Source organism: Epinephelus moara, chromosome 4 (assembly GCF_006386435.1).
Source record: "Epinephelus moara isolate mb chromosome 4, YSFRI_EMoa_1.0, whole genome shotgun sequence".
In the NCBI taxonomy this organism is placed as follows: domain Eukaryota; kingdom Metazoa; phylum Chordata; class Actinopteri; order Perciformes; family Serranidae; genus Epinephelus; species Epinephelus moara.
In genome coordinates this window covers 11,552,676-11,562,120 of record NC_065509.1, presented here as the reverse complement: position 1 = coordinate 11,562,120, position 9,445 = coordinate 11,552,676, and the positions used below count along the sequence as shown (strand labels likewise).

The 9,445-nt window shown below is 40.3% G+C and overlaps 2 non-coding genes across 2 annotated transcripts; one reads left to right on the top strand and one right to left on the bottom strand.

Annotated features, from left to right (window-relative positions):
• Nucleotides 1–8,678: 8,678 nt before the first annotated feature.
• On the bottom strand, nucleotides 8,679–8,750 carry trnap-ugg (transfer RNA proline (anticodon UGG)). The gene has a single exon. It is a non-coding gene; the product is annotated as a tRNA-Pro (tRNA).
• Nucleotides 8,751–8,915: 165 nt separating this feature from the next.
• Nucleotides 8,916–8,997, top strand: trnal-aag (transfer RNA leucine (anticodon AAG)). Its single transcript has one exon. It is a non-coding gene; the product is annotated as a tRNA-Leu (tRNA).
• The last annotated feature ends 448 nt before the right edge of the window (nucleotides 8,998–9,445 follow it).

The following is a 9,445-nucleotide window of genomic DNA, read 5'->3' as shown; positions in this document are numbered from 1 at the left end:
ACATCCAGAGCCCGTAACTTTACAGGAACCTTCCTCGTACTCCGCTCTCTCAGTGGAGACACGGCGGTTGAGAGAGCCGAGCAAGAGGACGTTCCTGTAGTAGTTCCTGCCCCCCAAATAGTACCGGGAACTTCTTCAGTGGAAACGGGCCTTACACTATCAACGGATCTGCAACAGTTCACACTAGACACAAGATATCAAACAAAAGCCAGAAACTGTATCGTGTTATGTTGCTGTGATCTGTACATTCACCATATCTATGCAGAAGGCAGAAGATAATGCTACCTTGAAGCCTGAATGGACAAAGCCTCTCTTTCTGTGGGCAGCTGACTCTGTCACACTCAGACTCACTCAGGGTCTGGGTCTGCAGCTGCCTGTACCCATGAGCAGCATGAAAGCAAGAAGCGTTCAATCTGCAGCTACTTCTGGCAACCAAAACATCCCCAACGGTACACCACACGTACCTGATTGAAAGAAAATAAAAAATAAATACACCCCCTTTGTGCCTTTCTTCGCATTAAAAATTATGCACGTTAAACTAGCAAAGTGGAGGTGGACATGCTTGCCCCATTCATTTTAACCCATGCACTTTAAACAATTTGAATCGGGCCCACTGTGTGAAATGCATACAAGTTCATCATGGCTCACTGTGGAGGCTAAATTCAAATCCAGTCTTCTTTTATTCGTGTAAATTGTCAGTTAGTGTAGCACACAACACTTTTTTTAGTGACAAATTAGTATGTACTGGTTTTTGTCAGAGTATGATACAGAGCAAGTGAGCTCACCCTCTGGTGATGCCATGGCCATAAACAATTCTTCTTTACCAAGATTCACATCAAAACAAACAAAACTACACATCAAAACTAGATTTACTTTGAAAAAGATTACTAATAGATGAATCTTACATAGATGCCTCTTAAGTTTTTGGTGTTTTGGATCCTTTTTGACTGTATTTATTTATTTTCTTTATTTTGGTTGCTATTTTATGAAAAAAAGGTTTTGTTTTCTTTTGAGGCATTTTCTTTATACGTAGAGCAATTTCATGTGTTTTCTGATCTTTATTTGGTTTGTTTTGCTTCGTCTTGTTTTATTCATACTGTGTGATTTTAAATTGCTGTTTGTTTTTTATGGTTTTTGTGTTAAACCCATAAAGACAAGAGAGCCCTTTGTGAAGGAGGCTAATGTGAATCCAAACAAAAAGTGAACATAGATACCTTGTGTAAAGCTGTAAGAAATTACAGACAGTATTCCAAACCTCCGGTTTTACATTTCCTTATGGATTGAAATGGGACGTAAGGTATTAGTGTGAGTACTAATATTTTACAACAAAATATGAACACAAACCTTTTGGTTTTTACATTATCTTTCAGTATCGACACTCATATACTATGGCCACACAGGTTTATACTATAACCAACAGGGGGACTGTAGCAGATCTCATAACTGTAGCTCACTGCAACAGCAGGCTTTTTGGGAAACTGCATCTCAAATGCATCTTTAACATCTATTTAAAGGTGTGTAGGATTTAAGAGCATCTATTGGCAGAAATGATAAAACATATTCATACCTATGGTTTCATTAGTTTATAATCATCTTCAACAGAGTCGTTAAGATTAGATTAGATAGAACTTTATTAATCCCTTGGGAAGACTCCCTCAGGGAAATTAAGATTCCAGCAGCAATGGATAGCAGCACACAGGGTAAAGAGCACACAGGGTATCAAAAAGTAAAAAAGAGAAAAAACAATTTGCAAAATATAAAATATGAATATAAGATATACATAAGATATAACTATGTGCAGCCTTTTTAAAGGAATTACATCACTGTTGGTAATGTTGTCTTGCTAATGCCCTGTTTCTGAAATTAAATTTAGACTTGGAGTCTTTGCAAGTTTAGTCAGTTGCTTTTTCTAATTGCATTTTTTAGTTCAGTATAAACTAGGCCTGTAGAAGCACTTAAATAGCCATGTATTCAAAGTCCCTAGAGAATCCCATTATTTTTCCTCTACAATGATTATCTGGTAAAAATGTCAGATTGTTCACTACTTTCTAAAATATGACGTGCTAGGTACCCCTCGAGCGTCAGTTTTGAGCATTCAGGGATGGTGTGTTACGCTTGTTACGTGCATTGTTTAGGTTTAATTTCTTAGGTGTAGACAACAAAAACATGTGGTTAGGTTTATAATAAAACATCATGGTATGGCTTAAGATGAGTAAGCTTGTCATTAATGCAATATAATGTCACATGACATACATCACTAGCATAGTATGCTCAATGTGCTAGCACACTTTGACTTTTAGTTTCACACTGAACATGAACAGCTGGCTCCTAGGTGAAAGTCCAGAGTTGTTTGACTCATCCACCTGCTCTCCCACCCACCGTGGACTTTGTAGCTCTTTATAATACGGTAGTTGCCTGAGGTGTTAATAAATGTCACCGCCTGGGACATCTCATTGCGTCGCGTTATATATTTGACGAGTCAGGAGATGGACTGGGTTGACCAGATACCTGCAAAACTAATGACATTACCATCAACTTCATATGCTAACAGGCTAAACTTAGATGGCAAGGCCTAGTAAAACTTACCCTCTGAATGGTAGCATGTTAGCATCACCACTGTTAGTATGTTCGGACAAAAAAACCCACTAACACCCACTTACATTTTTTCTGTAGTGGACAATGTTGGAATTGGCATTCATTCCAGGGACAAATGACTCTGCATAGCAGTAGTCATGGGTATTTGTCAGCTCTTTCTCTGATCGGCAATGATGGTAAAATGACAGCTGTATGCATGTGCTCATTTTTGCCCCTTTTTCGGTGCGATGCAGTGATGTGCCGCCACAAAATACCATCTGTCTACATCAGGCAGCGCTTGAATTTTGTTCAAAATTAGTCAGCACTGAGTTTGAAACACAGACTGAATAGGTAACAGATGTTAAATGAAGTAAAGAATGTAACATTTTCACTGGCCTCCATGCTGCTTTCTACTGTTTACCAACCCAGCATGTGACACACTAGTAAAAAAAATACATGACTTGTCTGTCCATTGTAGAGCTGTGTACATGGTCCTGGTCTACTGGCAGATTTTCCACCCATAAAAAACCCACATACACACACATTTGAGTGAATAAAGGTATTAGCATGCTAATGTAAGTTGGTTTAGCACTACTGTGCTTAATGTTCACAGAGATGCTTGCAACATCCTGTATATGATCACATCAGGTTTGTTTCTATGGCTCTCAGAGTCTTTCAGTCAGCCATTAACCAGGATGTGACATACTCTATATCACAGTTGGGACAATGAGTCACCTGTGAAAAAAGCTTCTTTGCTAAAAGCTAATGAGCTGATCACTGACACTGATTCATTCCTCCCAGTCCAGCTTATGTTTTCACTGTTAGATACTTCAGCCATATACTGACTATCTAGAGACAGACCGAATGATGTCATCAAGACATTTTGTTCTCTATTAACCAGAAAGTCATGTTGCCTGTTTAGCCTGGCGCTGACCTCTGTTGAAGACATCACGTCATAAACGCCATGTACCAAACACGTAGATACAGCAGGCTTTATAAGTACTGGAGTTTCTATCTCATCTGGTGTCACCATATCAAGAGTTTAGGAGCTTGCTGATGGAAGACGCTAATGTATCAATTTATGCTAATTTACAATCATTATGGCTCATTAACCTGAGATTTATCATCAACCTCATTAGGGGCACGGTGCAATAAATGAAGCTAAGGAGGCAGAAAGCCTGCTATAGTAAATAAACTGATCATTTACTAAAAATGACTTGTTTATGTACAGATAGTTAGCTCTAACCAAGTTTTTTTTTCCTGTATCCAGCTAATAAACTAAAATTAGTGGCTTCAATATGTTGATGGTAATTTATATGTTTACAGTGGCTCCAAATGTAATGTGAATTTATTTCAGTCACTAATGTATTGAAAATGTCCTTGCAGGAGGAACTGCATATATTTAGGGTAAGGATTATAGAAATGTGAATAAGCTTTTTGAATATTTAATTTGGTATTTCTAGTAAAATTTCTAAAAGTATTTCACTTAAGCCTCTTAAACACATAATTGTTCTCTCTCTGTCCCTCACAAACGAACACACACACACACACACACACACACACACACACAATATTTTCTAACTTGACGGTCATGAATATGCAGGGTTCGGGATCAGGCCCCTTGTGCAAAACTGACAGGAAGACAAATGATGCAACGTGCTGAAACATACCAAAAACACCTGTGTCCTGCCTACCTGGGAGTGTGTATGTACATGCACATATGGTATGGAAGTGAGAGAGAGCCTCTATATGTGTGTGTGAGAGAAAGAAAAAAACACTGACTACTCTTGAGTGTGTTTATATGAAAGAGTGAGAGACAGACGGCGTGTGGCAGCTGCTGGATGGGCAGTGTGTACGGTGCATACTGTGCATATGGCAATGTGTACATGCTCGCAGCTGCACTTCTGTAAAGAGCCATCCACTAGCGTCCATTCAGGAGGCAACAATTTACGTCCTCCTGCAGCGCGCTCGAGTGCTGCTAAGTGTTTCCATCAGCAGCAGCAGCCATTGTTTGGAACAAGGACACTAGTACTTTCTAGGTGCTCAAAGAGTGAGCATCATTCAAGTGGCACAGAGAGGTAGTAAATATACATATATAATCAATGTCCAATCTGATTTATGAACCATGAACATGGACTGGATATATTGCTGCAGACACTGATTTCAACATTCTGGACGCTGGTTGTGTCAAGCAGTGACGGACCAAGGGCATTGGGTGCCCTAGACAAGTTATATTAGGCCTAATTGTATTTAACATAAAAAAGAACAAATGAGAAATAAACACAAACAACTTAGGTAATACATCATTTAGTTGCAGAAAAGCACCTAAATTGTTTCCTGTCAAATTCATTTGTTGTTAACTTTATCCTAAGAAATCCCTTATATTCTATATGAGTAGGAACAGTATTAAAGTGGCATGGAAAATCTTAAAGTTGCCATGGTTGCCTGGATTGAAAACAAAAAGAGGATTCTAACAGAGTCTGTTGTGTTTGATGCCAAAGCATTTTCCCTGGAGAAAAGAATTGAGTCCAAATGGGGCTTTAGTGACACTAGGTGGGTATGTTAGTACCAGGCTTTTAAAAACCTCATGGACAGACTACCGGCTGTACAGCGTGTACTTTGTGAGATAGATGTTGACAGCAGTGGAGGAAAATCCATAGATGTACGCAGGGGTGGACTGGGACAAAAATTCAGCCCTGGCATTTTCTGTCCAGACCAGCCCACTACATTATCAGCGGACACCACGTAGAAGTCCACAAATCTGGGCAGAGTTAGAGAGGAAGTCTACGCAGCCAAAACAGCATGCCACCTTAAACTATAGATAAAAGCTATAATTAAGCCTTATATAGTGCTCAGGGTCTAATTCTACCCAATGTTGTTTTTTTTTTTTGTTTTTGTTTTTTTACAGTTTTTCTCAGTGGCTTTGGAGCATTTCTCACATCACCATTAACATTTGCACAACAGTTAGTACATTTCTCAAAACAATTAGTACAAACTGCAAAACCTTGTTGATAACCTGCAGCAAGCAAGTATTCATGTCAATGAAAGTGTGCATGTCATAAAAAAAGTCCTGACACCATCGTTTATGAACAAGATAGTCAAATGGCTTTGTCATGTTTTAATTATGACACTTTACTCTCTAAGTGTTTTCCAATGCAAAAAAGTCAGATCTTTGTGACACTACCTGAAAATGCTCAAGACAGCACTATTTGCACAGCCATTTGAAAACTACAGTAAAAGTTACACATTACTGCATTTAATGAGGTAACTGAGTACAAGACACTGAATACATACGATTCACATTGTTACTGCATATGCCCTTTGCAATTTTAATTTCTTCACAGCATTGTGCAAAAGAAAAATACACACTTAGAAAGTCCCTTTGGCTAGAGCTGTGCACAAACAATATTATAGTCCATTGGAATTGTTCAATTTAGGCGACATTGTCTGGAAAAAAAGTATAAAATTTGCTTGACAGATTTTGACAACTAGTTGAACATGTTTGTATGTAATGACTCAAGCAACTAAATGAGGACTATTAGTTTTATAGGGAATGACTATTCAGCATTCATAAGTATAGTTCATTTTGACTGACATGACATAAGCAAATGATAATGTTATAAAACAGCAGAGAATTGTATGAAAGCAATTGATGCATGTCCAAAAGCATTTGCAATTTGTTAGAAGGAATGAGAAACTGCTGCTATGATGTGCACAAATGACTCAATGTTGTGGAGGTTGAACTAACAGTTATGAGACTTTTAATTCTGATCAGAGAAATGCACCAAAACAACTGAGAAAAAATATAATATTTGAGAGCTGTAAAACTTTTACTGAAGCCTCAAATTGGACAATTTCTGACAGTAACCATCCTTTCCTATCCTATCTCTCCTCGTCTTGTACTCCAGATCAAAATATGTATACCTTTACCTAGACTTTATAAACATTTTCTGTGCAGCTATTATACTTTTAAGGTATTTGACCCTTAATAATTCAAAATCATCAGGCAAAACTAATGCTTTAGTCTTTACATCCAAAACAGTTAATGTTTTTCTCCTGTTTTATGTAATTGGATACTTTACTCGCTCGTCTCCCGGCGCAGCACCTGCTGCTGCTGGGGTGGTAACAACGGCGCCAAATAGGTCCGTCAGTTTTGCATACTTAGCAACCTCCACCTCGAGAGATTTTAGCTTTTTAGTCCTCTGTTTCTCAGCGCCACCCGGGCGTTTTTTCTTCCTGTCCATTTTCGTCGTCTTTTCAGTACTGGGCTAGTAGCGTAGCAAGCTAAGTTAGCGAACAGCCTATGAGGTCCCGCCCCACCCTGGCTCGTGTAGTGACTGACAGCACTGTCAGGGCTCTCTGAGCCTGTCAGTCCATGATTGATTCACAATGATAAACAATAGACCAATAATATGTGTCGATGGCCGCTGGCAACACTGCAGTGCTGGCCCTCTGTAGCCAATGATGAGTGGCTGGCCGGCCCAATTGGAGGGAGTTTAGAAAAAAAAGAAACTTGCACCGGCCCAGATAGGCCGTCTGATAGGCCATGTCAAAATAATAATTTAAAAAAACCCGTAGCGGACCGGACCGGCCCACATTGGGTCAACGGCCCACCGGGATGATGCCCAGTATGCCAGATGGCCAGTCCACCCCTGGATGTACGGGGCCTACGAACACAAATACACCTTACCTGTAATGGAACTCTTGGGTCCGCAAAGATTGTCTTTCACGTGCTTCGTGCACCACACTGTGATTTGGGTACTGATTCATCAACCTACCCTGACTTAATGAATGCTATTAAAGTGGAAACATTGAATTTTATAATAATATTAGCAAAGTTTAATGTGGATCAGTCACATTATGGTCAATACACAATATATCATTTACTTAATAAGGTCAGCACTGGCACCGCTATGGAGCCGGTGTATCAAATTAATGCATCCAGGGTGTCAGGGGTCAAATGGTCCATTGCAAATGTCTAGCTGATGATGAAGAGCTGAAAAAAAAAGACAAGCAAATGTCCAGCTAGACAAGAATGAACCAGTCACTGATTTTTCACAACCTGGCAACCCAAAAGCACATTCTCAATAATTCCCCCTCTAAACTCTGTCGCATCAGGAAATGATTTATTAACCATTAATAAAGCCATTAGTCACAACCTTAAAACCCTTTCTAATGGGTGATTCAATATGTATCTTTCCTTTCTTGCAAGGAGCACCTGTAACATAAATAATTTCCCCTCTGGGATCAATAAAGTATTTCTGATTCTGATTCTGATACTGTAGTACGACATTTTCTTTGTTAGAAACTGAACTGTCAGAAAGGATGAAAAAGTGCTTAAAAAATGTTTTTAAAAGTGTCAAAGGTAAACAGGAATTATAGGTTAAATGTACCGCTTGGACATACAATGCAGGCTACTATTGAAGCTTTACATTTGTTGTAATGGAAAAGCTGATTCCTGTCCAACAGAAAACAAGCCAACTCTGCATTGCTCTTCATCTCTTCCCTTCACTGCTGATTTTGGTATGAGCTTTGTCAGCTTGGCGTTAAACCTCGCTATATTTGCATTTTTTTGGCATTGTGTCCGTGATTTTTATAGCTTCTTCTTAGGTATGTGCCTACTACCTGATTGCTGCCTTTTATACAGGACTGGCCTCACCTGCACCCTGTCATTGGTTAGGGGCTACATGCCCAGAAAAATCCTGATGAAAGAAAATACAGGCTCAGGGTCTCTGCAGGTACTCAGCCACACATTGCTAGTGGGTCGTAAGTGATGATTGAGAGGAATTACTACATCACTGTTTTCACAATACCCACACCCCAGGCAACAGACAATCAAGAAGGTGCAGACTTCCTTCTGTGTCATCGGTAATAAGGAAATACAGTGACCAGGCCCACATGAAGAGCACTGGTTGCGGTGGGAACGCTAGGGTCTACCTCATGGGTACCATGTCTGAAGGGTTACCTGTGGTTCCAAAGGTACCATACCGAAGGTGTTTGGTGGGAGCGGGGCTCAAGTCTTGGGCCGGGATTTGGGCTCTGGCAACCAATGTTCCTCTCCTGTGTAGTTCCTCAGACTAAACAGAAACTAAACAGTCACTTCCGGGCTCGTCCGGGATTTGAACCCGGGACCTCTCGCACCCAAAGCGAGAATCATACCCCTAGACCAACGAGCCAGGCAGAAGAGAAATCATTCCGTGCCATCTCTTCGAAAGCATGCTTAGATCTGCAAGGGACGTGAAATATCCAATGTAGGGCATGTGTCGCACGTGAGTATGGCTTAGCGGAAAAAAAGAAAAAGAAAAAAAAAGCTGCAGACACAAGGGAGAGGCCTCCTTGCAGGTAGTGTGGCCAAGTGGTATTAGGTGCTGGATTAAGGCTCCCGTCTCTCAGGAGGTGTGGGTTCAAATCCCACCACTGCCATTTGACGATGTCTGATATTAGGTAAAGTGACTCAGGTGGTAGCCTGATGTTGTCCCAAATTGCATGCACCTCTTATTGGTGTATGTAAGGCTTTTAGACTTGTGGGAAGCAACCTCTGTTACCAAAAGACAAGCGGATGTTTGGCTGGCTCCATGCTGATTCTACCTTTTGGCCTTTTTCAGGCCACCGGCTCCTCATCATGGACCTTTGCCAGAGTGTCCTCTACATCCATCCATCTGTACTGGTCCATGTCTACAAACAAAACCTCTGATTTCTGATGTATAGCTTGCCTATGATATGACAAACTTCTTCTCTAAAGTCTAAAAAACTGCATCGATGGGGCACTTGCGCCACAGGTCTTTCTTCTGTTCTCTCTGTGTTAAAGATATTCAAGATATGCGCTCTTAAGATGACACTGTATAACAAGAGATATGCCGTGGGAGCTCTC